The sequence below is a fragment of the Doryrhamphus excisus genome, linkage group LG20, assembly GCF_037039965.1.
Source record: "Doryrhamphus excisus strain RoL-2023G ecotype Guam linkage group LG20, RoL_Dexc_Guam_v1.1, whole genome shotgun sequence".
Taxonomy (NCBI): domain Eukaryota; kingdom Metazoa; phylum Chordata; class Actinopteri; order Syngnathiformes; family Syngnathidae; genus Doryrhamphus; species Doryrhamphus excisus.
Window position 1 is genome coordinate 631,257 of NC_136376.1, and position 26,874 is coordinate 658,130.

The window sequence follows — 26,874 nt, forward strand, 5'->3', positions numbered from 1 at the left end:
TACGTGGCTTTGCCAGTACGACGCTCTAATAAATCAATTGTGAGCGGCCTGCCATCTGACCGGACTGCCCGCCGAGTGGCTCGGTGTGTCCTGCTAATTGTTTCTGAAATGACCTCCGCTTCCTCAAGGAGGATGGTTGCAGTTTAAACCCGTCTCAGGCGACTTCGTGCTCTCCTCGGGCATCACGACTGCAGCGTTTGAGGTCGTTTAGTTCACGACTAGTTCCGGTCGGGCCGCTGTACGTCTGAATAAAGAGCAGCTTCCTGTCGTGTAGTCGACCATGTTTGGTTTGATCTAATATTTGTTCTTGCCGGCACAGCCTGTGTTGGACAGGCACTTGTTCCCGACGGTGCATGATATGCCGCTGGCCGCCATGCCTTGCTCAACGGACTGTAGCCTGCATTAGGACGAATATTGATTATGCATTCCTCTCAAAACAACATCATCTTTCCAACACATATTCCAAAGAAAGCTGTTGCCGGGTAGAAAAAGCCCCGGTCTCGGCCGCCGAGGTGCTTTGGTTTTTGTGTGCGGAAGCTCCATTGCACCAAAGCTCCTTCAGGGATTGGCTGTTTAGCGCTGTCAGTCAAGTGCTCAGCTGAGGTCTGTCCCCTTTGATGGATTGATTCCAGCGTTCCCTTGAATTTCCCTCGTTTGTCTCTCTTTATATGCAATTACATCCTGCATAAATGCCACGGGGTGCATCTGATGTTCCCGCCCGCCCCCCATTGTGTGTGTGTGTGCTAAAGTCCCCAAGAAGCCATTTCGGCTTTGGAAATGGAGCGCGGCCGGGCCTCAGGTGTCCTTGTCACGCTGATGAATGGCGTGGAAGACGTATTAAACCTCCCTGGAGTTGGAGAGAGACCGCCATTGAGCGCTCCTTTACCCCGCCCCAACAAAGAAGAGATCAAGAGTGGGAAAATGGTAAATATGACGATGTGTTGAGCGCATAAAGGCCGGCCTGTCCCTGAGAAATTGATTTAGTGGATTCCTTGACATTTTAGTTGTGGTCGTTATGTTGTATTTATGGGGGGATTGCTGGAGCCTCTCATTATGCTCTCCTAATTTATTTTACATACTTTTTATGGCTGCTTGTGCTCAGCAGGCCTTCACGGCAGCTGTTATTTGGAGAGAAAAAAAAAGCGGCAGGCGGCTATCCATCATGATTTACATGTTTATTCCCAACAACGTGATTTATTTGACCGTGTTTTCCTGGTTTTTGGCAACGCTGCCTCTCAGGTATCCAGACGCCAATCGTTTTACGAGCCCAGAGTGTATTCGCTTTCACCAGCTTTTCATGTCGTCCGTACGATAATGGCTGTTAGTTAAAAGAAAACAAGAGCGGGCGACGCATAAATCACCATCAGCATAAAACAGGCCTGGATTATAATCATCAAGGCGGCCAAGCTGCTCTTTTCAAAGGAATTTGACCCTAAATTATACGCTTGATTTCTCTCTCAGGCTCTTCTTGTCGTATTTTTGCTTGCTCGTGGTTACGTTTTAGCATCAAGGCGTGTACGGCACGGCTGTTGTTTTACTCCACAGTGTCCACTTTGCTTTGCTGCCCTCAGTCTCTTCTTGGATAAAAGGTGTCATTGTGAAATACAGCTGAAATGGAGGAAATCGGCTGCTTTTGACCTTCAATTCACCTTCATTTCAGGCTAAGGCTACCAGATCCGGGATGGGTTGGCTCAGGCATCTAGTCCAGATGCCTCCTGGAAGCCTCTTTGCTGAGGTGTTCTGGGCATGCCCACCCGGTTAGGAGGTCTCAGGCAGACTTAGGACACGCTGGAGGGATTATGTCTGAAGGCCTCTAGTAGACTGCTCCTCCAGACCTGGACCCGGATAAGTGGAATAAAAGGAATGGAATCCAGAAGGATTTTCTATGTGATGAAATGATGAGGTCACCCTTTTCCTCTGTGAAGCGCCTCGGACTCGTGCTCATGTAAATAAACGTGCCTTGCCTTTCCCGTCCACGCTGCGTTTGTTTTAAGCGATGAAAGAAAAGCTCTTCAACCGGTGTCCATGGCGTCCCAGGCTGAGCGTCGGCGGCCGGAATGAGTCATTAACAGCCACGATGAAGTGGTTATGAGCTGCTTCTCATTCAATTAGAGCAAAAAGAGGCGCGCTTGATATACGCTTATGCAGCGCCGAGCGTCACCCAGCGTGAAATTTAGTGTTTCCAGGATATTTAACATTAAGACACAGTTAAAATTAATTCTACGTGCAATTCCTCCGAAAGAAAGCTGACAAGTCATGTCAATAAATCCTGCCGGGGGGGGGGCAGATGGAGGGGATCGTAAATCTGCCGCGCAGGGCCCGCCCCTCAATGTGGTCGTCAGGGGTCGAATGTGGGAGTGAAGCGTCGCTGTAGGAATGAGGAAGATGGATTTGCTGGCGAGGGAAGGAGAAAGGGTGATTTGGAACCCCGGACACTGATTGGTGGAGATGAGGCCGGGGCGTCCTTGCGGTGACATTCAGTCCCTGATATTTGTTTGGCTTTAAATAACCACGGACCCCGGACAGGACCCTGAGAGTGATGGCCGCCGGGCTGGCTGACATTGCAGCCCGTGCCAAGGTGAGCGACTTCAGGACACTTCGTCTCTGGCCCGTCATCTCGCCGTGGCTGTCGCCGGGCCTGTCAATACGCATCCGCTTGTCTGATGGCGGCGTCTGAGCTGACATGCTGGTGTCTTTATTTCCACCAGCAATCCTTTTAGACGCCGCCTCGGTGATCCGTCATGGCGCTGACAAGCAGCTCGGGCCCCGGCACCCCCCCCCACGGTGACGTGATGTCACTACCCAGCAGGGGCACGGGGCGGGGGAATGCAGTCTGATTCCATTTCTCCATCGTTGAGGTGCCTTCATGTTTGGAATTCCTTTACAGGTCCCAATGATGCAAAGTGAACTTTTTAATTTGATGTCACACAAACGCGTCAAAGCCATTTCCTTCCGGCCTGCGGAAGTGCTTGAAAACAGCCTTGAGTTGGCCCGCCTTGCGGACCTCACCAAACGAGGACCGTCCTCCGGTAACTACCGTTTTATTTTAACAAGCACAGCATTCTTAATAAGATTCACATCACAAGTCAAATGATGTAACTACTGTACTACTACTACTGTACTATTACACCCCGTCTCTACAAAATAAGTCCTAAAATACAGCAAAGCATGCTGGGAAATGCCTAATCCACCCGTTTCACAGATTTGACATTTCACAGGTTTTTGGTTTCTTACTTTGTCCTTCTTCCCAACTTGTTTATTTAGAATAATAAGTCGTTAGCTTGCTAGCCGTGGTGTCAACAAAGAATAATAAGGTAACTAGGTAACTACTAGGTAACTAGTAAGGTGACTAGGGACTGTCCCAAGTCAAGATGTATATTTAGGAGGTCATAAAGAAGTCTTGGAAGGTCGGGAACGGGTTTTCACGCTCCAACTGTACTCACAATATTCCATTTGTAAAAACGACTCTTACGTCATTGAGCGTTTTGATTGACGCATAGAAGCCACCATGAGCTGTTCACGGTCGCCACTCGATGGTAATTATGGCTTCCTGGGTTATGATGGCCGCCGTGATGAGCGGCAAAGCAATAAAATGACTTAGTTACCGTGTTGTTGAAGAACAACGACGACTCTGCCAACCGGCCGTGTCGCCGATTCGCTCCTCTTTAATCAGCGCAACTTTAGCCACTCTCAAATTAGCATTTGGGTCCCGAGACGCCAACGCATGACGCACTGGCTCCGGAGCAGGAAATGTGCTGCGGATTGTTAGAGGATGTTCAAGCCCCGCCAGTTGTACGAGCTGGTCTTCAGTGTACGCCGTGTCGTGGTTACAAAAGCTCTCCCATAAATCAGCTCAGTCGACATAAGAACCATACAGTGGAAGAATACACAACGTACTGTCAGTCACGTTCACCGCTTACTTGTTGGAATATCGGCTCCTATGAAAGTGACAGTAAAAACTAGACAGTATCGTGTTTTGTATCATGTAGTTGTTGTACTCTGTGTTTTTATTACTGCATCTCATGTCCTTCCTGTGGTCCGTCTACAGGCTTGAGTGCCCTTTTAGGTACGAGTTCTGACTCAACTCGTAGGAACGCAACTCGTTGGTAACCAAAGGACCACACGTAGCCGTTATCCATGCTGCACACGAACACATCTTGGTATCCAATTAGTATCGACGCTCCCAGGAAAATGCAAGGTAATTACTGACATTCCATGATATGATGCGGCAATCAGACGCTATTAATGTAAAAAGCATCGAGTTCTCATTTCACCGAGGACGTTGGAAGACGCTTGGCAGCATCCGTCTTTGGGAAATACCACGACTGTTAGATCCCGACTAAAGCAGTCATATGGTCGCATGGGGAATTGATATTTCGTTCAATGTTGGGGTCAGTCATCCCCTTTCCTGGGGGAGGGGATTGAAGCATCCATCTGGAGTATTTGGGGCAGAGGCGGGGTACGCCCTCGCTAGCCAGTCTGGCCAAGCCACATTGAGATACGAACACACAATCTCCTGACTGTGAGGCCAACATGCTCACCACTAGGCCACCGTACGGCCTCGTTTAAAACCTTTTTAAATGAATGTTTCTTTTATTTATTTGCTTTCAAACAGTCTGGCACGTCACATCACCTGCAGAGATCTTACTAAAACTGCTTAGTGGCGGGATTGTAAGTAATTGGCAAATAGTAGACTCTGACCAAACAGAAACTGCTTCATTATGTCTAATTAACACCTACTTGGCTGTGGTTAATTGCCAGGGTTTGATAACGGAGAGGAGCAAGGTTGTCAGCCTGGAGACATGTGGGAACCATCTGGATGCTTGATAACCATATGCTGGATGGAGGCTGGCTCTGCCTTGCTTTGCCGGGACGGCGTGGAACCGTCAGGTGTCTGCGTCTGCAGCAGGTGGAGACACAACGCGCTAATCGACACACGTGCGCGACCAAATGTTATAATTATCGCCACGCGCCTCAAAAGTCCACCAACTGGTGTTCAAACCTTCATCATGCCACATTTGATCAAATCTCAGAAGTCGGGATGTCACCAGATCCAGTGAGATGAAAATGTGGGAACTATTCCTGGGACCATAATTAATCACTCAGTCACACAATCGATGAAGATGAAGTTGCTCATCAACATTTTGACATGTGCATGTCTGTTATTCTCACACCTTGGAGTGTTTGTTCCAAAGAACAACGGCATGAGCGGAGTGAGCCCTTCTATCAGTCATACAGTCTCTTTGTCTCTGAGGTCGGAGGCGGGGCCGCTAGCGTACACACGGAGTGCAGAAGAGTGTAGAGTGCTTGTTCGTTGCTCTTTCTTCAAAGTAAAGTCAAAATGTGGTCTCGTCCCAATCTCTCGTGAACCGAGTGTCTCGCCTTAACCCTACTCATTAGACTGACTTGGTCCTGTTTGAGTTTGTCTTTGTTAGCGTTGGGCTAGGCCGGGTCTGGATCCCCACACAGAGAACGACACCACCATTAAAAAGTAGATGGATTTTTAACACAACATAAAACGCAGAACAAAAACGCTACAGAAAACAATTCTTGCAGGGCAAAAAGGTCAAAAGTCAGCACAAAAGGCGCTGCTGAAAAACGAAAGGTTGGAGGCCAACCACGGCTGGAACCGCCGAGCAGGGTGGCCAAAATACTAGCAGCGCTAAAGAAGAGCATGAGCAGTAATGCATGCTAGACAGCTAAGGCAGCCTACCAGACGGGTGTGCGTGGAGCAACAATCTGGCATCCAACAAGTCCAGGTGGTATTTTCATTGAATTTAGTTGTATTTAGTTGCCTGCATCATGAATGTAGGTTTGATGATGGTGCCTATTTGACCTTCAACCTGGAAGTCAACTGCTGTAATCATCACATTGACTTCCATGCAAGGGTTAGTTACTGTTGTTGGTCGTGGTGTTCAAGTGTCTTGAGTACAGATCGAGGTATAAAGTCATGCCCGCTTTGTGGTGGTCAGTAGCTTCCAAACCTGACCGGGATTAATGCATTTAATGACCATGATTAATGCATGGTAGACCCATTTATGACTTTCTAAATAAAAACTAGAAATGAAAGGTTCCCTTCATTAGTTAGAGAAGTAGGAGAATGTCAGTCAAATAAACGGAGAGCAATTAAAGGCCTGAAGGAGCAAAAACAGGGTTCTAAAGCGCCTCGGAAATGATTATAAACAGAAGGCTCCCCGCTGTAAATAAAAGAAATTACCCCACAGTAAAATTGTCTCTCTGTCCCTGTTAATTAGCAACACACACAATGCAAAATTAGCCACGACGGCGCCCGGAACAAGATAAATAGTCTCTTATAGACAAAGAATAAAGTCAAGACTTTCCATATGTCGCATTTGTCACGTTTAATTGTGGGATCAATTAAAATGGGGGGGGATAATGATGATTTATATGTGTTTGTGTGTAATTTGATATTCATTAAGTCAGCCAGACACACGCTGGGATCAGCTTGTTAATTGTGTTTCCTCCTTTGTTGAAGGGTGACTTTTGAATGCAATTGGCGTAAAGTTTACAAACTCATTTCCAGGCTTCATTACGCCGTGGTCTCCTGTTGCTGCAGCAACCTTATCGCTTCCCGTTCAAGACTATCCTTGTGGACTGGAGCTGCAGTTGGGGGGTCTACTGAACGGCCGCAATCCGAAACCTTTCATTTCGTCTTCTTCAGGGACAGTACTGCAGAAAGGGGGAGGGACATAACAATGGTGCTCATTAGTCCATAAAACTGTTGTTACCTTCTTCCCCTCACCTATTCTCATGGGCTGTGGGTAGGTACCGGAAGGACAAGATGGCGGCCAAAAGGTGAGAAGCACCGTCATACGGGGGAAACACAGAGTAGAACCGCCGGTCCTCCGCATTGAGAGGAACCAGATGAGGTGGTGACCAGTAGAAGGCCTCAGGGAAGACCCAGGACACGTTGAGACTATGTCATTCAACTGGCCTGGGAAGACCTCGGGATCCGCCTGGCGGAGCTGGATGAAGTTGCCGGGGCCAACGAAGTCCAGGCTTCCCTGCTTGGGCTGTGGATGGATACCTGTTCCACATGTGTTACTTGGTTGTTGACATCCGCCAGTCTCAGAAGACGATGGTAGTCCTGTATATTGGTCTGTAGTCAGGACCCTACTGTGACTGTAGAGTCCAATCTGCTACGGTTGCTGGCCTGGGTACTCCTGGGTACTGCATGTAGTCCCTGAGCCCCTGTTCTTCACAACAGCGCTCTCTACTCAGGTCTGCCTCTTTGATGGCGACCTTCAGTGGACTGCCACCTGATGCGGTCTAAGGTTGCTGTTTCACGTCTTTGTAGGGCAGTGCAGGCCATGGAGGTCTGGAGCCAGTGGCCATCTCGCTACCCAGAACATCCTTTGGAAGGTGGCCATTGTCCAGGCCAGCACAGTCTCTGCGTTAGCATAGCAAACCTGCTCCATATCCTTGTTTGGCCAAGACATTCTTGCTGGTGACGCCATCTTTCCCGCTGATGCCAAGGAGGCGCCTGAGGCAACGCAGGTGGAAGGCGTTGAGCTCCCGTTCTTGGCAGGACTACAAGGTTCATGCTTTGCTTCAGTAGAGAGGACTACACTTTCATCTTTGTGTTGGGGGGGGGGTGGAGAAGCCTGTTTGGTTGGCCAAGTCCAACGCCTTGGTCAGGTCAATGAAGGTGATGAGCTAGCACAGCAGTGGTTGCTTTCCTCTTCACGGCATTCCAAATGGTTGGGGGGGGGCAATGCTTCTGATGGATCAAATTATGCTGAAATTGTCAATTGAAATGAAAACACCTAATTTTAGCAAACAGAATTAGCAAACTCTGCAATTTAATAAACTGAATTTCAAATCTCACGCGTTAATTCAAGGACATTTTCAGTATAGAATTATGTGCAATCCAAACTGGCTGTGCTAATAAAGACCAAGCAGGTCTGTTCTCAAACATGGCCTACACAGGTCAGACCAATCCCCCCCAATATGAACGTAGGCGTAGATATCCAGTGACATTTATTGCTTGAATAAGAAATGCAACCCAATTCTTTCTCTCACATGAAGAACGTGCGCCTTCAGACAAAAGTTGTGTATCGGATCCAGATGGGAATACCTGGAAATAAAAGCAAAAGCAAAATGTTGCTTGTGGGTCTCATGTTCGGATTTTGTGGTAAAACCCAAATGTTTTCAGTCTACAGCACAAATAACGGAATCAACCTCATTGTTCCGAGACTTCTGTAAGGCACTGTATATCCAAGTTTACCGTCTTTGGAGTTGTCCCCTGACAAGATGTAGTACTTGTACTTGAATGCTGTTTACTGTGTGATGTTGTTGGAACGGGAAGCATTGTTAACCGTGCATAATCAGCCGCTTCATGGCGCACATGTAATGTGTGCAGTTTGAGCACACCAGACAGCAGTGATGGCAGAGCACTTTGTTGTTGTGCCCCCCCCCCCTTTTTTTCAGATGTAGGCCAAGTGGAAGAGCGCCAAATGATTTAACAGAGGACAAGATTCCCATTCAAAGGAGCGCCGCGCTCTTCCTCCTTATTCATTTTCTTAGATTACCATCAAATTTGTGTCACCAGCAAGGCAGCATTATTGACTCGCAGCCGCCCCCCCCACCCCCCCTTTTGCCTGCGTTGCTACTCGCTGACACGCTGACATTTTCATATGTGTCTTTACTAATGCCTGCAAATTGCTCTGACCCAAGAACGTGAGAACGGAGCAGATCATTTGAATAAGATCCAAGCATGCCCGCCCGCCCGGCGCATATAGAATGGCAATTTTAACCTGTTTGCCGAAGCCACCGCGGCGCCGGACTCTAATGGCTTTTGACAACATTGTATTAGGCACAACAACGACGCATAATGTAGCGAAAAATTGGATGTGAAATTGCAAACATAGCAGAGAACAAAGTAGATTTCCATGCTTTGCTAGCCTGGTGATGTCTGATATCATACTCCCTCATGCAAGCTGCATGTGCACGAGCGGCGATGGAGACTTAACAATGGATATCAGCGCAGAGTGCTTTTAAAGTTAAGGCTGATGGATGGCTTGTCAAAAAAATAATTGCACCGCTGTGGAAGTGGGCTCGGCGAGGAGGGGGTCGGGCGTGTGTTTGGGGGTGTCGGAGCGGCGGCGGAGGGAGGCGCCGTCAGCAGAGAGCATGATGGGAAGTGACAGTGGTCTGTCAAGAGGCAGTGGCTGCCCAGAGAAGTGTGAAGCCGGCGCTGCGAGGTGGCAGGAGAGAGCGGGCTGTCATGAGCTCCAAAGTGCTTTTAATCCCACCAAAAGCAAAGGAATCCGCCTGTCAGGCGCCCTCAGCCCGGGCCCGGGCGTGGCGGCGTACGGCACCGGGAGCGGAGATGGTGGAAACAAAGGTGTGAGGGTCTGTGCGGCTCTGTTGGAGAGACGTGCTGGGAAATGGTGTGAGACGCGGGAACAGGGCCCGGCTGTCAATTAGAGGCTGCTGAGGAAGGCAAAGTGATGAAACTCATCAGCACTCCTGCTCACTCCGCTCGTGTCGGCGCACTGACTCCTTAGCTGTAGCTCCGCATAGTCGGTGGGACTCCGCAGCTCCCGTCACCTCCTCGGCTTGTTATTTACCAGCCAATCAGGATAATATGCCGCCTACAGTAATACTCATACTAAACATCAAATAGTAGCATGCTGGGAAACCATGCATTATTACAGTTTGTTTACACGGGGCTCTAGCCATCCAGCCAATCCCAGGGCACATATAGACAAACAACCATTCCCACCCACATTCATACCTATGGACAATTTGGAGTGGCCAATGGAGCTAACATGTTTTTGGGAGGGGTAAGGAAACCGGAGTACCCGGTGAAAAGCCCCACATGCACGGGGAGAACATGCTAACTCAAACATAGAATCAAACCCAAGTCTTCCTGATCTTCTGACTGTGTAATGGTAATGGTAATGGTAATGGTAATGGTAATGGTAATGGTTTAATTTCATTTGAACATGCATCAGATTCCAATTGAGTGCATCCCATAATCAGTTCCCAGTTCCACATGTCCAAAAGGAGTAGGAAGAAACAAAGCTTATTAAATCCTACCCCTCCATCTGGTACTTTTACAATCACTAACTGTTACATTTGTTCACTTCCTGCTTTCCATCATACATAATAATAATGTGTGGCCAACATGCTAACCGCTCTGCACGGTGCGGCTACATGGGACTCTAGTAATGTTAAAACTGCATTTAGAAGGTCATAAACAGGTTTTCTTTGCCCTAACTATCAAAACATTCCATTTATGAACATTGAATTCATTGATGGTGTTTTGGTCTGGAACCAATGAATCTCTGAAAACTGGGAACTACGAGATTCCCTTTCAACTGCAAACCCGCTGAGACTGAACAGCGCCCCTGCTGGTGGCACTCTGGTAGTGCTATCCATCTTGACTCCATTGCAATCATCAACAATCCGCTGTAAACAGTATATTATTCACAAGCGGATATTCCCAAAACTCTTATAACCTTAAGTGGCGGCTGCATGACTTATATTTAGCGGTGTAGCCCGAGTGGTCTCAGACAAAGACAAGATGGTAATTACCAGAGAGGATCAGCCCTGTAATTTAGTGGTAAAAAGTAGTGGAATACATGAATTAATGCTCATCCCTTGTCTTGCTGTTGCAAAAAGCACTTTTATTACGACAAAAGGCTGCGGTGTCAACCAGCCTGCAGCAATCAGCTGTTTGCGTGGCAGGGCTTCATTTGTGTCGTGCTGATCCGCACGTGAGTGATGCGGCGTGTCGAGCCTCGGCAACGACAACGCCGGCGCTCCAACATCGTCTCGGCGGGGCTCCTTTTGTACCAACACAAATCTTTACAGCGTTTTCATGACGCGCATTACATCCCCACTAGCATGCTTTATGACTCTTCATGCCAGGTAGTAAAGGTAGCACATCATCCTTTTGCTTTCTTTTTTTGCCGCCGCGGCAGTCGGAGCGCTGCAGTAGATGATCTGCATCTTCACATTCATAAGCAATTAGTCTTGCTGTAATTTATTCCTCGTTAAGCGGCCATAATTAAAGTTCTCGTCTTTGAACGTGAAATTACATACTCTTATTTTGCACAAATATAAATGGGGGTATTTAAAGGAGCGCTGGCCAAGGAATCACGCCCTCCTAAAAGAGTTATTCCAAGAAGTTATCATTATGCATCATCACGGGATGATGTGTAAAGTGCAGCATGGGAGAATGTGTGGATTTTAATGAGGACATTTTAAGCCTGTCTTGTTTTTACTGCTTTAACTCCCGTTCAGAGGTTTGATGTTATCACCCAAGGATTTCATTTCCATTTGCTCAAGTTAGCTTGATGACAAATCACTTAGGACTCGCAGGTATCGAAGTCCGAATTTCTTTTTCCTTCATTAATCAGTTGTAAATACTAGATACTAATACTTCAAACGCCACGTGACGGGACATTTTAGGATCTACACGATGCAGCAGATTGCTAGCTGTTTGATTATTTGCTAGGCTATCCACAGGCCAATGCGTCCAGAACAAAACAGCAAAGTATTTCATGGTCTCAGCCTTTCATCCGCACAGAAATGTTCTGGGTGACCTGAAATCCAAAACCAGTATTTTTGGAAAACAGCTACAAGAGTTGGAAAATCTGAAAACGCCGGCTTGTCTTTCCGACCCAGCGCCGTGACGTGACCAGAAGTCAGCTTTGACGACAAGCCAACATAATATCGGAATACTTGGACTGGCATGATTCACCCCGCCCTGCCATTGGCTGGCCACCAGGCCAGGGTGGACCCCACCTCTCGCCCAAAGTCAGCTGGGATAGGCTCCAGCATACCCCTGAGACCCTGGTGAGGATTAGTGGCATGGAAAACAGATGGACGGATGGATGGACGGATGGACGGATGGATGGACGGATGGATGGATGGATGGATGGATGGACGGATGGATGGACAGATGGATGGATGGACAGTTGGATGGACGGATGGATGGACGGATGGATGGACAGTTGGATGGACGGATGGATGGATGGATGGATGGATGGATGGATGGATAGATGGATGGACGGATGGATGGATGGATAGATGGACGGATGGATGGATGGATAGATGGACGGATGGATGGATGATACACACCAGTCAACATTCTCCTGATATTCTTAGTTCCAAATTGACTTGGAACTTGGACCTCCGTTGCCGTGGACAGGCCCTTAAAAGGAACCTTTGCATGCGGACCTTCAGATGGTTTTACCGCGGCACGGACCGCATCACTTAGTCCAGATTAGGCTCATGTTACCACCTGCCACATAACTGGATTGACGCAATCAATATTGAATTTGCTTCATTTTGTTTACATGATGTAGACCTCAGGATGTCAAGCCCCTAAGAAGCCTTCACTTGTGGGGAAAAGTTAGGCCCCAACATTCACAAGTCTTCACTTGAACCCTGCTTTGGGAACAAAACCTAAAAAATGGCAATCCTTTAGGCAGAAGAAATGGCTGGCTGCGACTCCACGGTTTGGTCTTTTCAATGCCTGCAAGAGAAGACACTATGTCAGCACTGATTGGAAAAAGAAAGATGTATAGACTACCAAATTGATGAAATGACTGTGGAGGGAGAGAGGGAGAGAGGGAGAGAGGGAGAGAGGGAGAGAGGGAGAGAGGGAGAGAGGGAGAGAGAGAGGGAGGGAGAGGGAAGGAAGGCAGGCCGCATGGATGGATGGATGGAGGGAAAGCCTCATTTAGCAGAGAAAAGGCTGTTTGGGCTGCCCATACAAAAGAGGGAGAGTCCAAAGCCATTGATCTCTGGCAGCCAATGACAGGCCAGAACTAAGCAATAATCATGACAAATGAGCGGCGCCTCAGCCAGATGAGAAACTGCCGATAATCACACACACACACGGAGGGAAAAAAAGAAAAAGCATGGCAAGGTCGCTGTAGAAGGTAGTGGATGTTCTGTACCTCTCAATAGTCCTGAGGGAAAGAGACAAAAGGGGGACTTTAATGTTATTGGATTGGACTTTCAGGCTGCTTTTACACTATCCAAACTTCACTTCCTTCATCGACCCTGGAAAATTCATCCGTTTGATTTATCGATTGATCGAGCTCGACTTCCCAAAGCTGATGTCGTGTTGTTGTTCTTTGCACCTCAAACTGAGGCCCCTTTCACACAGTCGTCACATAGAGCCGGCGCTGGTTGACTTACAGCTTTTGTACAGAACCCGGCAAAGCAGGATGAAGGGCGCATAAAGATAAACATTCATTCATTTTCTACCACCGGACGGATGGATGTGTTGTCCCACCTTTATTGCTACTTCTTTGCCAACTTTCCCCTCTCGACTGCTCCTGTTAACAAACAACGACAACACAGACAAATGGTGGAAAATATCATTTTTTATGCCATCAGTGTCATATTTTATTGATCAATCAATTGAGTATCGTGTCCTTCCTCTAAATATACAACCAAGGTCCAAGTTGATATGTTTAAAATATGACTGAGTGTATTTCGTGGTGCATCGCAGCCCATCCAGTTTCAAATCCAATCGTTGGGAAATAAACGAGACGGAGGGAAGACATCGGTGTTCGTCTTTGTAGATTAGAGCCAAACAATAATGATTAAATTGCTGCAGCAAATCCATCTGGGCTCTAATTAAGTATGATTGGTAACACATTATCCCTTTTGGTTCCCTCTCGAGGTCCCGCAGACAGGCCCTCGCCTCGGCAGATAAATTATTTTCTAATCAGCTTCATCCCGCCACATCAGAATTTATCTTCTTCATAGCAAACGCCAATATATTAAGCGGCGTGTATGATACACAAGGTGACCCGGCTGTCTTAATGACATCATACATTATCCCTAATGAAGTCAATATCTCGACTTTTAGCTGTCTGTCTATTGGGCCGATTAATTGCCGTGCCATTAAAGTCAGCTCTCTTTTCATTTCAGCTTGGCGAGTGGCATCAAACTAATGTACGCACTTATCAAGCGCCGGCATGGACGATGGAAGAGGGGGAGGAAATTACAGGGAGGATGAGGGGAGTTTCCTTCCTCTCTGCTGCTACCGCATGCGCACGCACACACACACACACACACACACTGCAGAGAAGATGCAGCTGAGTGTGCACGTGTTTGTGCATCTTTAGCCCACAAGGTTCAGCTAGCACTTGAGAACACAACACACCACAATTCCCAACATGGGCTACTGTCATGGCCGCCGTAATCCACGCCAAACTAACTTTCAGACAACTCCCACATGGGGTTCTCCTTCTTCACTACCTGTCCGTTCCACCTCAAGCCAAATGGACCCAAATGGAGGACCCCTGTCCAGAACCAGACCAAAATGGTGGATGCCTGTCCGGAACCAGACCCAAATGGTGGACCTCTATCCAGAATCAGACCCAAATGGAGGACCCCTGTCCAGAACCATAAGGGACCCGTGACCAATTACAGTGAATGACAAATATAACAACATATAACAACAAGCTAGCGGCAGTTTGGTGGTGTAATTCCTTCAACTATTCCGTCAACTACAGTTGACGTGACAGCAAAACAGTGAAGTCACCCAAAATAAGCCAATGACATCGTTTGATCCATCCATCCATTTCCTATTCCATTTCCTGTGACAGCTTTTAAGTTCAAGAGACACTAAACAGGGCCGGCCCCACCACTTGAGCATCCCTGGTTGTAGGCTGATGTGCTGGGTTTGGTATTCATTCCAGCTAGTCTAAGTATAAGTTTTGGTGCATCAACAGACCTTACTCGTTTGAATGGAAGACCCCTGATATAGAGGATCTTTGATCAGCATTTTTACAGCAGATCGCTGCTATCATGTAGAGCAGCGATTGTCAAGCACCATTTATTAATAATATTCTGCAAATATTATGTAATTGTCGAGTGTCTGCGGTGTAAGACTGGCAGAGTAATATAATATTTGTCCGTATGGCAACACGTAGCTGGTTGCCAGTTCCTCCGATAGACGTAGTGATGCACGTGAGGAGGTTAGTGGTGTGACACAACATTTTTCCAATGTAAAAAAAACGTGTGGTGGCCCAAAAAAGGTTGAAAAACACGACTGTAGAGGATCGCTGACAGGTCCATAAACACGGGGGTCGCTCCTATCATGTAGAGGATCACTGGCTGGTGTTTTTGGAGGAGGTCCTAAAAACACCAGAGCGTGCCTGTTGCTGTTTGGATCTCGGATGTGACTCGGAAGCAGCAGCAGGTCGTTAGAGAGCGGTCCCGCCATGGAGAGGTTATGGAAGGAAACTCTTGAGAGTAACGTGTGATTTACGATATATTTTCTTTGTGTTTTATTCGGAGATGACATGACGTAAATCAAGACTGTGAGTACTTGTTTGGAGTGTGGTATCGGTTATGGTGGCGGCACCTGAGTGAGATGAGCTGAGGGGGCCATAAAGCAAACATAGATGGGGTTGGGGGGGGGGGGGGGGGTCCATGTTATTGCTGCAGTTGGTAATTGGCCTCCACTGATGACTTGCTGCAAAGACACAACATCTGCAACATCTCTGCCATCATCTGCCACGCGTATCCCTCCCCATCCCTGAAAAGCTCGTGTGTGTTCAGACCTTCAATTACTGCAAAGCAGCACCCCCCCGCAAAGGTTGGTTCGCCGGTACAATTGCATCCAGGGGTTGGCGGTCGTGTCCCCTGTTGTGTAACTGCTTGGACCGTTTTGTAGCAAGATTGCATCGCAAGCTGTGAGTAAATTGTTGGTAGTTAGCGCCAGCGGGTAACTTGAGTAAACCGCCACTGAAGTACAGCGGTCGCTTTAGCGCTGTTATTTATTTGCAGCAACAACAACGTTACGACGACTGTGATGCTACATGGCCTTCGAGTAAGGAGAACTGTTTCTTTTATACTTACCATTTCTTACTGTAGCTGTCGCTAACTGTTACTAACTGTAACCAAGTCATGTTAATGTGTGTTTACAAAAACAACTTGTTTAATCTGTCAGCTAGCTAGTGGCTAGCATAGTCAGGTAGGTAATCGCTCGCTGGATTGATGGATAGAGATCTGACTGACAGATAAAAAGATAGGTAGATACCTAAAAACACGATTATTTTAAATACTAGCTATTTTGGCCACAAAATCCAAGCTAGTTAACGGTTAGCATAATCAGGTACTTGCTGGCTAGCAGACAAATAGATGAAATACATACTATATACGAAGAAAAGGTAAAAAAAAATGCTATGTTGAAGCTGAGCCGGTACTGTGTGGTGGAAATGCTAATGCTAATCAACACATCAACTCTATGATTGCTAACTTTTTAGCCAAAAAAACAAAAACATCCCATTTCACTGATCCGGTTTTATTGCATAACATTATTTTGGTGCCACATGTCCAATTTCCATGCTACTTGGTGTAAATGTAGAGGGGTTTATATCCGTAGAAATAATATCCAACATTTTCCAGTGCAAAATCACAACAGGTATCACAAATTCCCGTGTGCTTGGAGCAGAATTTGTGTATTCTTGCTTCCAGAAAGTTCCCCGCCTAGCTGAAGTAATGTTTGTGTTGTGGTGCCGGGTGGATAACTCAGCAGTGCTCATCTGTACGGGGGGCGGGGGGTGAGGGGGGGCAGCTGGACCTGTTGTGACGCCGCCATAAGACAAAGCAGCACTGAGGTCATTAATAATTCCGCTATTTGGAAATGGAGCCCTGTGCTGAGAACACGGGGCAGTTCATCTCTCAAAGAAAGAAATGGAGGTGTGCATGCAGGAAAAGGGAGGAAGAAGAAGTGTAAGGTCAGCAGGGAGATACTCCCCACCCCCCCGCGCCCTCCTCCTTGAGTGATGGGCCCGGCTTTTCCAAGGTAGTGCATTTGTCTGTCAGGAGCCTCGGCCTGGCTGCCGTGATTTAGCTGCTGTCAGTTGATGCCGGTGTCCGGAGGATGATAGCGGCTGGCTGGGATGGGGGGAAATTTGTTACCTTTAGCTCTGACAGGGAGATAATTGCTGATGGTTAACAGAACAGTATGGAATCCAAAGGCTTTGGAAGGGGACGTGCTGCCAGCGTGTTTAGCCCATAATTCTGCCTGACAAACGTAACTCATCATCTGGCGTACATTGCAGGCTCAGCAACGCTCCACACTCGGCCAAAAAGTCCACTCGCTGGTCGCGCAAACACGCAAATATCACAACATCATCTGCTGAGGTCGCCCGCTTCGTTAGGAGGAGCATTTGTCATCTTCGAGCCGTTCTTTCAATGCGTTTGGGCTTTTACTTGCTTTCATGCACTTTTTGGCTAAAAAGTATCATTACACTTCCTCAGTGTTGATTTCTGTTGCTTTTTCCACCAGTTGATTGTTTTTGGGCTCAAAGACATCTTTTTCAAGAAAAAAGTGTTATGGGAGAAAAGTACATTTTGGGGAGGAGTCATATTTTTTCACCACTAAAAAGTTGTGCTTTTGGAGGGAGCAGTCATATTTTTATACGTCCAAAACTAGATTTTTTTTTTTTTTACAAAAACTGTATTATATAAGAGGAAAAGTCATATTTTGGGAAGGAATAAAGTTGTATTTTTTCTGGGGTGGCGAAATATGATTTCTTTTTCACTGGTTCAGGGGAAAAAAGTCATGTGTGGTAAAAAGTCAGAAAATATAGCCTTTTGCTTGGCTCTTATCATATAAAACTACTGTATGGATGTCTATGAAAAGAAAAACTAGTAATAGAGCAAAAATAATGTCAAAAAGATATCATTTGTATTAAGTTGTATCAGTTGTATATGTGTCACTTGTATTAAGTTGTTTTTTTCTTAATTTAAATTAAAAGTAAAATCCTAACAATTATTCTTTTCACTTATTGGACATTTTCATATTTTGGGGGATTAAAAGTGGTATTTTTCCAGGTGACAAAGTTATATTTTTGCAATACAAAAATAGCTTTAACATCGCATTGACTTTTGCTTAGGTCTTTCTGTATGACCGAAAACAAACAACAGTACGACAGCAAAAATACTGTAAGAAACTGAATATACTGTAATACTATAATACTGTAATACTCAAAGAAGCTCTCCTTCTGGAAGTATCAATTTCGCCCAATTTTTGGTGGTTACCGCTAATTTTCGTATTTCCATGAATGGAATACATCCCAAATATCGTCACCCTTCCACGGAATAGCATTGCATCACTGGGAGAGACACGCCCCCTCCGCTCTGCAGTCGTCATGACAGCGATGCTCCACCTAATGAGGGCCAAAACAGCATTAGGGGCGTCACCTCTCCTGCCGTCTTTTGGCCCCTCCACACGTCCGCCCCAATCTGCCTTTCCCATGTCCGAGGCGTCGGCAGGGGCGCCCCCAGCGCCGGGATCGGGGCTGCCGTCAGTCAAGCCATCCCAGCTGCCAGCGGCGTATCACAGGGGAGTTAAGTAGGAGGCGGATCAGAGCGTGCGAGTGGCCTGATTGACAGGTTAAAACCCTGCTTAATTGTTTTCTCCTCCTCGCGTTGACCGGAATCTGCCGCCTTGCAATGCTGTGGGCGGAGCTAAGCCTGCAGGCCCGCGAGTGGCGTTGCTAGAGTTAACACCAGCCTCTAAAACGGCGTAAAGTACAGCATGTATGGATCTGCCCCTTTACATGATGAATGAGTATTTTCCTGGCGTCATATCAGGAGACGTCACCCTGTCTCCTTTGATGGATGATCTGAATTAATGAGCGGCGCTGATAGAGCCTTAATGCCTTGTCACTCCCGCCTCGACCTCCACGCCATATTTTTATTTTCTCTTTGTCAATGAGCGTAATAGGAAATATTGATTGGCAGTGCAGTTAACTTGTCAGCATAGTCATTGAATGTGTCAGGAGAACCTGTTAAATTGTCAAAAAAAAATCAGCGGCGGACCGAGCTCTTCCTTAACAGCTTCCTATAAAAGCATCTCGTCCTCAGACGGGAAATGTTCCCGTCCTCGCTGAATGGCTGGACTTTTTATTGACTTGGTGGCCAGACACTAAAATGAGATGAATAGCTTTTATTGGGACTACAAAACAGGATCCGGTCCCGACTCGGAAAAAAACGGAAAATATGAGAATCAAAGTTTTTTTAGGAAAACAGTCACATTTCTTGGAGTATAAAATAGTTACTTCTTTTTTTAGGATGGAAGTAACTGATACGAAACTGCAGTCAGTCTTTTTTGAGGAAAGGAAGACCCTTACCGTTCTTACTTGAGAAGAAGATGGATGTAATGTCGTAAAATGTCAATATTGATTCATTTGACTCCTTCGTGAGCTGAAATTTAGGCCGACAGTTCATCGTCATAGCACGGTTTTAGCTTCCATCCATACCGTTTATCCTCATCAGGGTGGTGGGGGTGTGCTGGAGCCTACCCCAGCTGTCTTGGGGCCCGATTAGTTTCATAGAAACATCTTGCCTTGTAAAGTGGAAGTAGAATGTTACTGTTACTGTAAAGAATCGCGGTGGGTCTGACAGCAACCATCGTGATGGTGTGAGGTGGGGGGGGGGGGGGGGGGGTCAAAGATCCTGGACTTTCCAACGCAAGATATGGAAGTTTATGGAAGCATTCTCTAAAATCCCTGACTTTGGATGTAATCTGTGCCAATGTAAATGGTGTAAACAGACAGTTTGATCAGTCTGCATGGTGTTGGGGGGGGGGGGGGGGGGCAGCCCCTCCTGTCTATTAGCTGTCTCTTTAATTTGCACCCCCCCCCAACATGCTTGCATGGTGCCGCGTGTCAACGATGGACAACTCTAGTATGGCACTCAGAGCTAGCAAGCATGGTAGTACATTGAAGGGGCAGAATAGCCCCCCCCCAAATGAATTCGCCGCCTGCTGCCGATCCTGGCGAGCGTCGGGATGCTGGACTTGATTTTCCATAACAAGTTCCCGTGGCGCTAAAGCAATGTTATTTGACGATGTTTTGCTGTGGCGCTTGATGGAATTTGTCCCCGGGTGCAGAGACAGGCTCCATTAGGACACTTAGAGATAAGGAAGGAGGAGAGGGGCCGGGGGGTCCGGGGGGCCGGGGGTGTCCGACCCCAGGGGCAGGGGTTCAGGGAGTGCTGCTCCATAATAACTGATCCGGGGTCAGGTAGGCAGGAGTGGATTGTCTTGCCAGATAATAATCCATGAATACATTGTGATTGGTTGTGGAATTGATCGCCATGCGGAGCGCAGTACTCGGCCGCTACCAGCAGAGGCGCTGCTCATTCAGTCGGCTTACAGAAGATTGGCGTGACGACAACGACACAATCCGCCGATTTAGGAACTCTGGGACTTTCGCATCTGATACAAGTCATCATCGTAGATATTGTTGGTGACAGGAACCAGCCGACTGATGGCTTGCTTGATTGATTGACAGGTGGAAGACTGTTTGATTGACATCTTAAAGACAAGGCGGGGCTGCCTGAAAACCCAGAAATACACAGTGGGTCTGAACGGCCGGTCTTCAGTCAGCCATTTCATCGCTCACATTGTACTGGGCTGGTCTATGGTTACCATCACACTTGTCCTTAGTGAGGTAGGATCCCAAACAGCACACCTACCATTAGCACCACCAAGTGCACCCCCGTGATGGTGTGTCCCGCGGGGTCCCGGCTGATTGTGACAGGGGACCGTCTCTCTGTTTTATGTAGCTAAAGTCTGTGTGTGTATCTGACTAGCACGGCCCCCGTTACTCCAGGCCCTTGGCCCCCGCTGGCCTCCATCTCCTGCTCTCCCTCACAGTAATGAAGCCTGCCTTTAAGGAACGCGGTGCGAGCAGCCAAGCATCACAGATTAGGTCAGTGGAACGGCTAGCGGGCTGAGCATGATGGATGAGGGCCAGAATGAGTTTCTGCCGCGGCTGTATTGTGAAATCTTTTCATTGTCACCGACGGGCCTATGAGGGGCTGATGAATGAGGGAGCAAGTGTCACAAACGCCCTTCCAGTGCTCCCACTTGGACTCCTTTCATATCTGCAGCATCCTGCTGTTGTTTGGACCGCCCCCGCCGCGCCGTTGATCAACGTTCAAAACTGGACAACATGGACTTAGACACGGGGAAACATGGAGGGCTCGGGTTAGGGATTGGGGAAGAATGGACAGAACGATAATAGCAACCTGATGGATTGTACTCGCGCAGATTTAGGATTAGGATGAGGATTGGTGGTTGGGGTTACAGGTTAGGGTTTTGGGTTGGGGTGAGGATGAGGGTTACAGGTTAGGGTTATGGGTAAAGATTAGGGTTAGAGGTTAGGATGAGGATTGGTGGTTGGGGTTACAGGTTAGGGTTTTGGGTTGGGGTTAGGATGAGGGTTACAGGTTAGGGTTATGGGTAAAGATTAGGGTTAGAGGTTAGGATGAGGATTGGTGGTTGGGGTTACAGGTTAGGGTTTTGGGTTGGGGTGAGGATGAGGGTTACAGGTTAGGGTTATGGGTAAAGATTAGGGTTAGAGGTTAGGATGAGGTTGGTTGGGGTTACAGGTTAGGATTATGGGTAGGGTTAGGTTTAAGATAAGGGTTAGTGGTTAGGGTTCAGGTTAAGATTAGGGATCAGGGTTTGGGTGGGGTCAGGTTTAATGTTAGAGGTTTGGGTTTGCGGTTAGGGTTAGAATAATGTGTTAGGGTTAGGATTAGGGGTCGGCTTAGGGGTCAGGTATGGCATTATAAATTGTGATTTTGATTAGGGATTAAGGTTCGAGATTCGGGTTAGTACATAAAATACAGTACTTAAACACTACATACAAGAGTCAAATGAAACAATAATAATAATAAAATAATAATAACACCACTAGTTTTGTGAGTTTTGTGATATTGTATATTCTTTATAGTGATGTAACTACTTCTCGAGCAAGTGGCGTTTAAAGACCAAAGCTAAGTTTGTAATATGTTCATGAAAGCACGTAAACCAAGGACCACCTGTACTGAGCAGCAAGACCCTTCGCTATGTGGCAGTATGTTCCATTTCCTGTTCTATGGCTAACATCACACTTTTCCTCTTTACCATTACTAGTGTGCTTCTCAATGCATTTTGTGTCAGCTCTTTTTTCCCGCAACTTAAATCACATTTGCTGATTGGACTCTGACCCAGTCAAAACTATTGGGACACTTTTGCATGTCATCAAATGGGAAGGTGTGCCTAATCTTTTGACTGTGCACTAAACAGTCAAACATGGCATGGTTGAACAGCAGGCGTGTTTTCACGGAGGAGAACGCTGCTTTTCTTAAACACGTTTCAAGTCTCCCCGTAACGAGGCTGTGCAGCTTCTTGAAAGTTTGCATGCAAAAGCAATCCAGTGCGCACGTGGACCTCCATCTTTCACAGAGGCTACAGCGCTGGGAGGGGCAGGCCGCCTTTATGGGAAACGTTTGTGACCGGCGTGACAGCTCGGCTTGATGGATGGGCCGCCTCCATCTGGTTGCAGTGCATGTAATAAATATCCATGCTCGTGTTTGACCTCTCTCACTTACCAGACACATCTTTCACTTTTGGGACATCCAGGGAAGCGGGGCAGGCGTAGCAGGCGGTTGTGGAGGTGGGGGGGACTCACAATTATACTCTCTGCACTAGCTGGGTTGTGTGTGGAGGTGTAGAGGTGAGGGGCGGCGGTAGCAGCTCTGTTTATGGGCCGACGCCCAAGGGCAAAGAGTCAAAAAAAAAAAAAATAGATAGCTGTAAACAATGCTTGCGCCGCCAGGAGAATTCTCCAGCATTCAATAACCTTTAACACCTCCTAAGCCCTCATCTCCCTGAGCGCTGGCCCACAATGCACTGCACTTCTGCGCACGCTACATACAGTGAAGGAACTCCATGCACGGACATAGGGGTCACCGGATCCAAAGACGGAGCCTGCTTGTTAGGAAAAGTCACATAAAAATCCAAAATCACGTAATTACCCATCATAAGGTGAAAGGTGATCATACCAGGCATAATGTGTTATTATTACCCGCTAAAAATTCACAATAGCGTTTTTTTCCATTGCAGTTTGACCACGTGCATTGGAATGGTCAGTCGTCGAAGATGGGCTGCCGTCGGATTTGAACAAGCCGGGATAATAATGAGGCTGTAGGGGAGCTGTGAAGCAGGAGGCTAATGAAGTTCCTCCGTGGGCAGCATGTGAGAAGCAACCTCTAACCTATTAAGAAAAGAACATACCTGCCTCCAGCCCCGGCCTGAGTAGCTGTGCTGCTTAATTACCAAGACGAGCACGTGAGCAAAGCATTTGTTCTGTGTAGAAATATCCATTCATTGCTTTGCCGCCTATCGATTTTCATAACAAGCAGAAAGCGTCTAACTCACAATAATGTTATGATCACAGGGAGAACTTACTTAAAATTCAATCCACTTTGGCGTCATTATCATGTATCAACATAATAAATGAGCCCTTCAGAGCATGGTAATTATAATTTGATAAATCATCAGCAGAAAATTAACTGGATGTCAAAACATTCATTGGAAAGGGTGATGAATGGAGGATGATTGCGGTGATGAATTGTGTTAATCTGCGCAGTATGAAGCCGGCGAAATGGCTAAGCAGCCCAAGATGGATGGGCCGTAGAAGCTGCAAGGTCAGGACGCACGACTGCAGGGGAAAAAAAAAATAGAAGGGAATGGAGCGTGCGATGGAGGAAAAGAAAGAAGGGCTCTCCTTCGCTCCTCTCTTAGCTTTCTGTTTCTTTATGTCGGGCTTGAAGTTGACCCCGCCGTCTTTTGTAGAGTCGCTTTCATCAATTTATTGACTGCCTGGATGGTCATTGTGGCTGTGACTTTGGATGAGCATCTCCAGGAAGGACACTTTTTAAGGCCTCCACGACGTACTTGCGGCACATAAAACATACTTTTAAGTCTTTATGTGATGAGTCGCGCAACTGACTTCAAATTAGAACACGTGACATGTCCGCTCTATATTCACTCATGACGGATTCGAATACACCAACAATAGTCCGAAGAAAACACAGACGCCGCTGTAGCGGTGCCTTGGTTAAGGTCATCAGGTCCGACTCAAACCAAAGCAACTTTTCCCATAGAAATGTAAATCCAATTAATTCGTCAAAAATATTATTTATTTATTTATTTATTTATTTATTTATTTATTTATCTATTTATTTATTTATTTATTTATTTATTTATTTATTTATTTATTTATTTATTTATTTATTTATTTATTTTAAATATATCATAAATATTAACGCAACTGAACATTTAACTTCACTTTTACCTCGTTTTGCAGAGGGGGGGGGGTGCTCGGAAGGCAATGCCACAAAATAATCTATGCAGAAAAGGCTTTTTAACATTTGAAGTAACAATGCCACCAACGTATATGATTGTATATGATTGGTAGTTATTAGGATAGTTAATAGTCACATTTTATAAATAAATACCCAAGAATGAAATTTGGTTGGAAAAAAACATCAATGAACAAAATAACTACATTGTGCTGCAAACACAATTTGCAAAAATGTAAAAAAAAACAAAACATATAAAAACATATGAAACTAAATATTAATGTTGTAGAACTAATAAACAAGTGAGAAGTGGTACAGCTCATTGTTTCTTAGAACACTGGTTACCAAACTTTTTGTCTATACAATTGTTGTCAGGTTTTTGTACGGACTGAAAGCACCAATGCGTACGTAACTGCAAGGAACTGAAATATTTACTCCAAAGAAAAGTCGTGTACAACCAACTGAAAGGCTACAACCATCTCTAGACTCCATCTCATCGAATTATGCGTTTGCCTAAAAGGCATCTTTTTCACAGACCAGAAACCCTCCTGTCCTCGACTATTAAGTATTAAGTAACCGTTGGCCTTGCGTCTGGAGCCAGCGGCACATTCCTTGAGGTTTGTTGTAGCATCTATGGCCCGTGACTTTCCTCTTCTCCTCATTGTATTTCCCAGGATCTATAAAAAAGAACAAGGTCTGTTTGTTATGAGTTATGCTCCCATTGAGATATGGCTTGTGGTAATGCAGCCTTGCGGACCCCAGCGGTCGATTCCAAAGCATCCTGGAAGAGTTCATGTTAACACATGGAAGCTGACTGTATATCGGATGGCGGTAAGTTCTGTGTCTTATCATTTAAATATGACAGACCCTAAATACTTTGGTTGTTACTGCATGGCACAGATTCTGTTTGCTATTGTTTGTCGTAAAGCCTGGTTGACCTCACCAGGAAGTATATCTCCACATTCCCGTCTGGGAAGATTCACCAAGCAGACATGAAAAATCCCCTCCATCTCCAGCCTCATGTGTCATTTGTCGCCGGGGAGGTATTAATCTCATGCCAAGCGTCACACATCTCTTATCGGCCTGACAGTCTGACTTGCAAGAAGAGATTTGGTCTTGGTTCTTGCTATGAATGCGGCACTTGGACCTTCCGAGGCTGCACAGGGAAGAGGAGACATCACCTCTCCATCACGCCATTCTGCCTTTTTATCCCAGCACTTTGTCAGGAGTCTTGTTAAATGAAGCAGGAGAAACGTTTCACTACTTCCTTGGTTTGTCTAATTGATGCAGAAGGTCATCATATTCACTCCTGAGACGACGGTATGATTCCTGAGGATTCACCCATGTCACTTTCCAATGTCCGTCCTTAACTTTTAGTAACTCGACAGGAAGTCCTATATTTCATCTTATGCAGATGGAGCTCATCAAGGCAGTATCTTCTGGATTTTAGCTTCTTCTGGTTGAGTATAAAAATGGTCAGGTCCCTCTGATGGCAAACAATAATAATCCTTCCCAATAGGAACTAACCATTGGGAGGGGAAACGGTCGTAGAGTGTCTAGCATATCAATCGCTGACTTTACCGATATCCTTACACACCGTTGGGGTTAACCAGCACATCTTCCTCATTTTACCCCCCATCCCTCGCTAAAGTGGTCTTCAAAGGTTTATATTTCATCGGCGTCTGACAGGCGTGACATCATAATTGACCTGAGAGCTTCCATCTCGCTCTGGTGAAATTCTCTGCGTGTCAACCAGATCAAAATGATTCTCATCTCTGCTGTCTCCTCCCTGATTTCCATTTGCAAAGACGTCTGACTGACTGACTGACTGATTATCATTTTTGTTTGAATGCGGGTGATCAGGCAAGGGGAGGGGGGACGGGGGGGCGTGAATGCTTGCATTGTTTGAAACAGGTGCCCCATTCCGAGTATGAATGAGGAGCTTTTAGAGGGGTTAAATAGGGGCTCTAATGTTGGGATTTGACCTACATATTTTTTTGCTTTTGGTCGTAGTTGCTTGGACTTTCTGTCAAGTTTCATGGCGGCAGATTTGGTTTTGGGTTGCATTCAATGTGCAACTGGCCGCCACGTTGTTGTAAACTTCCAGCATCTTCAACACGATCTAGCTGAGTCTGAAGTACAGTAACAGCGCCCCTACTGGTGGTGCCAGGTAGCACACGCTGCTTTTGCCTTTAGTCGTCCCTTGCTACATCGTGGTCTGAACATTGCACCCCCACTTTTTCAAAAATTACTTTTTAAATAAATAATCGCTGTTTTGTGGATGACTACAGCCAAATAGTCCAAAGATATGTATGCCAAATCTTATGGCTAGATGAACTAAAATACAAATACAGTATAAGCCATTAAGACCACCATTCAACTGGCGAGTGTAATATCCTCCATTGGCCGCTAGGTGGCAGTAACTGTTCAGTGAGACGATCCGCCAAATAACAGGCTTTTATTGCAGCTTTAAATAGTTCCAAACAAACACAATCAGAGCAAAGCAACGCAGGTTACTGTTGCTACCTAAGCCCACAACAACCAAAAACTCAACTCAGAACCCTCGATGTCACTTCCTGTCCGCCACCCAATTGTCTTTAAAGTCTTATTTTCTCTTATCATGGCTGCTGTGTGAGGTAATAGGTGTGTAAAGGTGATTATAGGGGTGTTATTTTAAATCTAGAGGGTTCTAATAATGTTTAAAGGCGTATTTAGAATGTG

The 26,874-nt window shown here is 46.3% G+C and overlaps 1 protein-coding gene across 1 annotated transcript in view; it reads left to right on the forward strand.

Annotated features, from left to right (window-relative positions):
* The window catches only part of lrmda (leucine rich melanocyte differentiation associated), a 196,367-nt gene that overhangs the window by 77,310 nt on the left and 92,183 nt on the right, over window positions 1–26,874 (forward strand). The gene's annotated exons all lie outside the window — the stretch shown is intronic.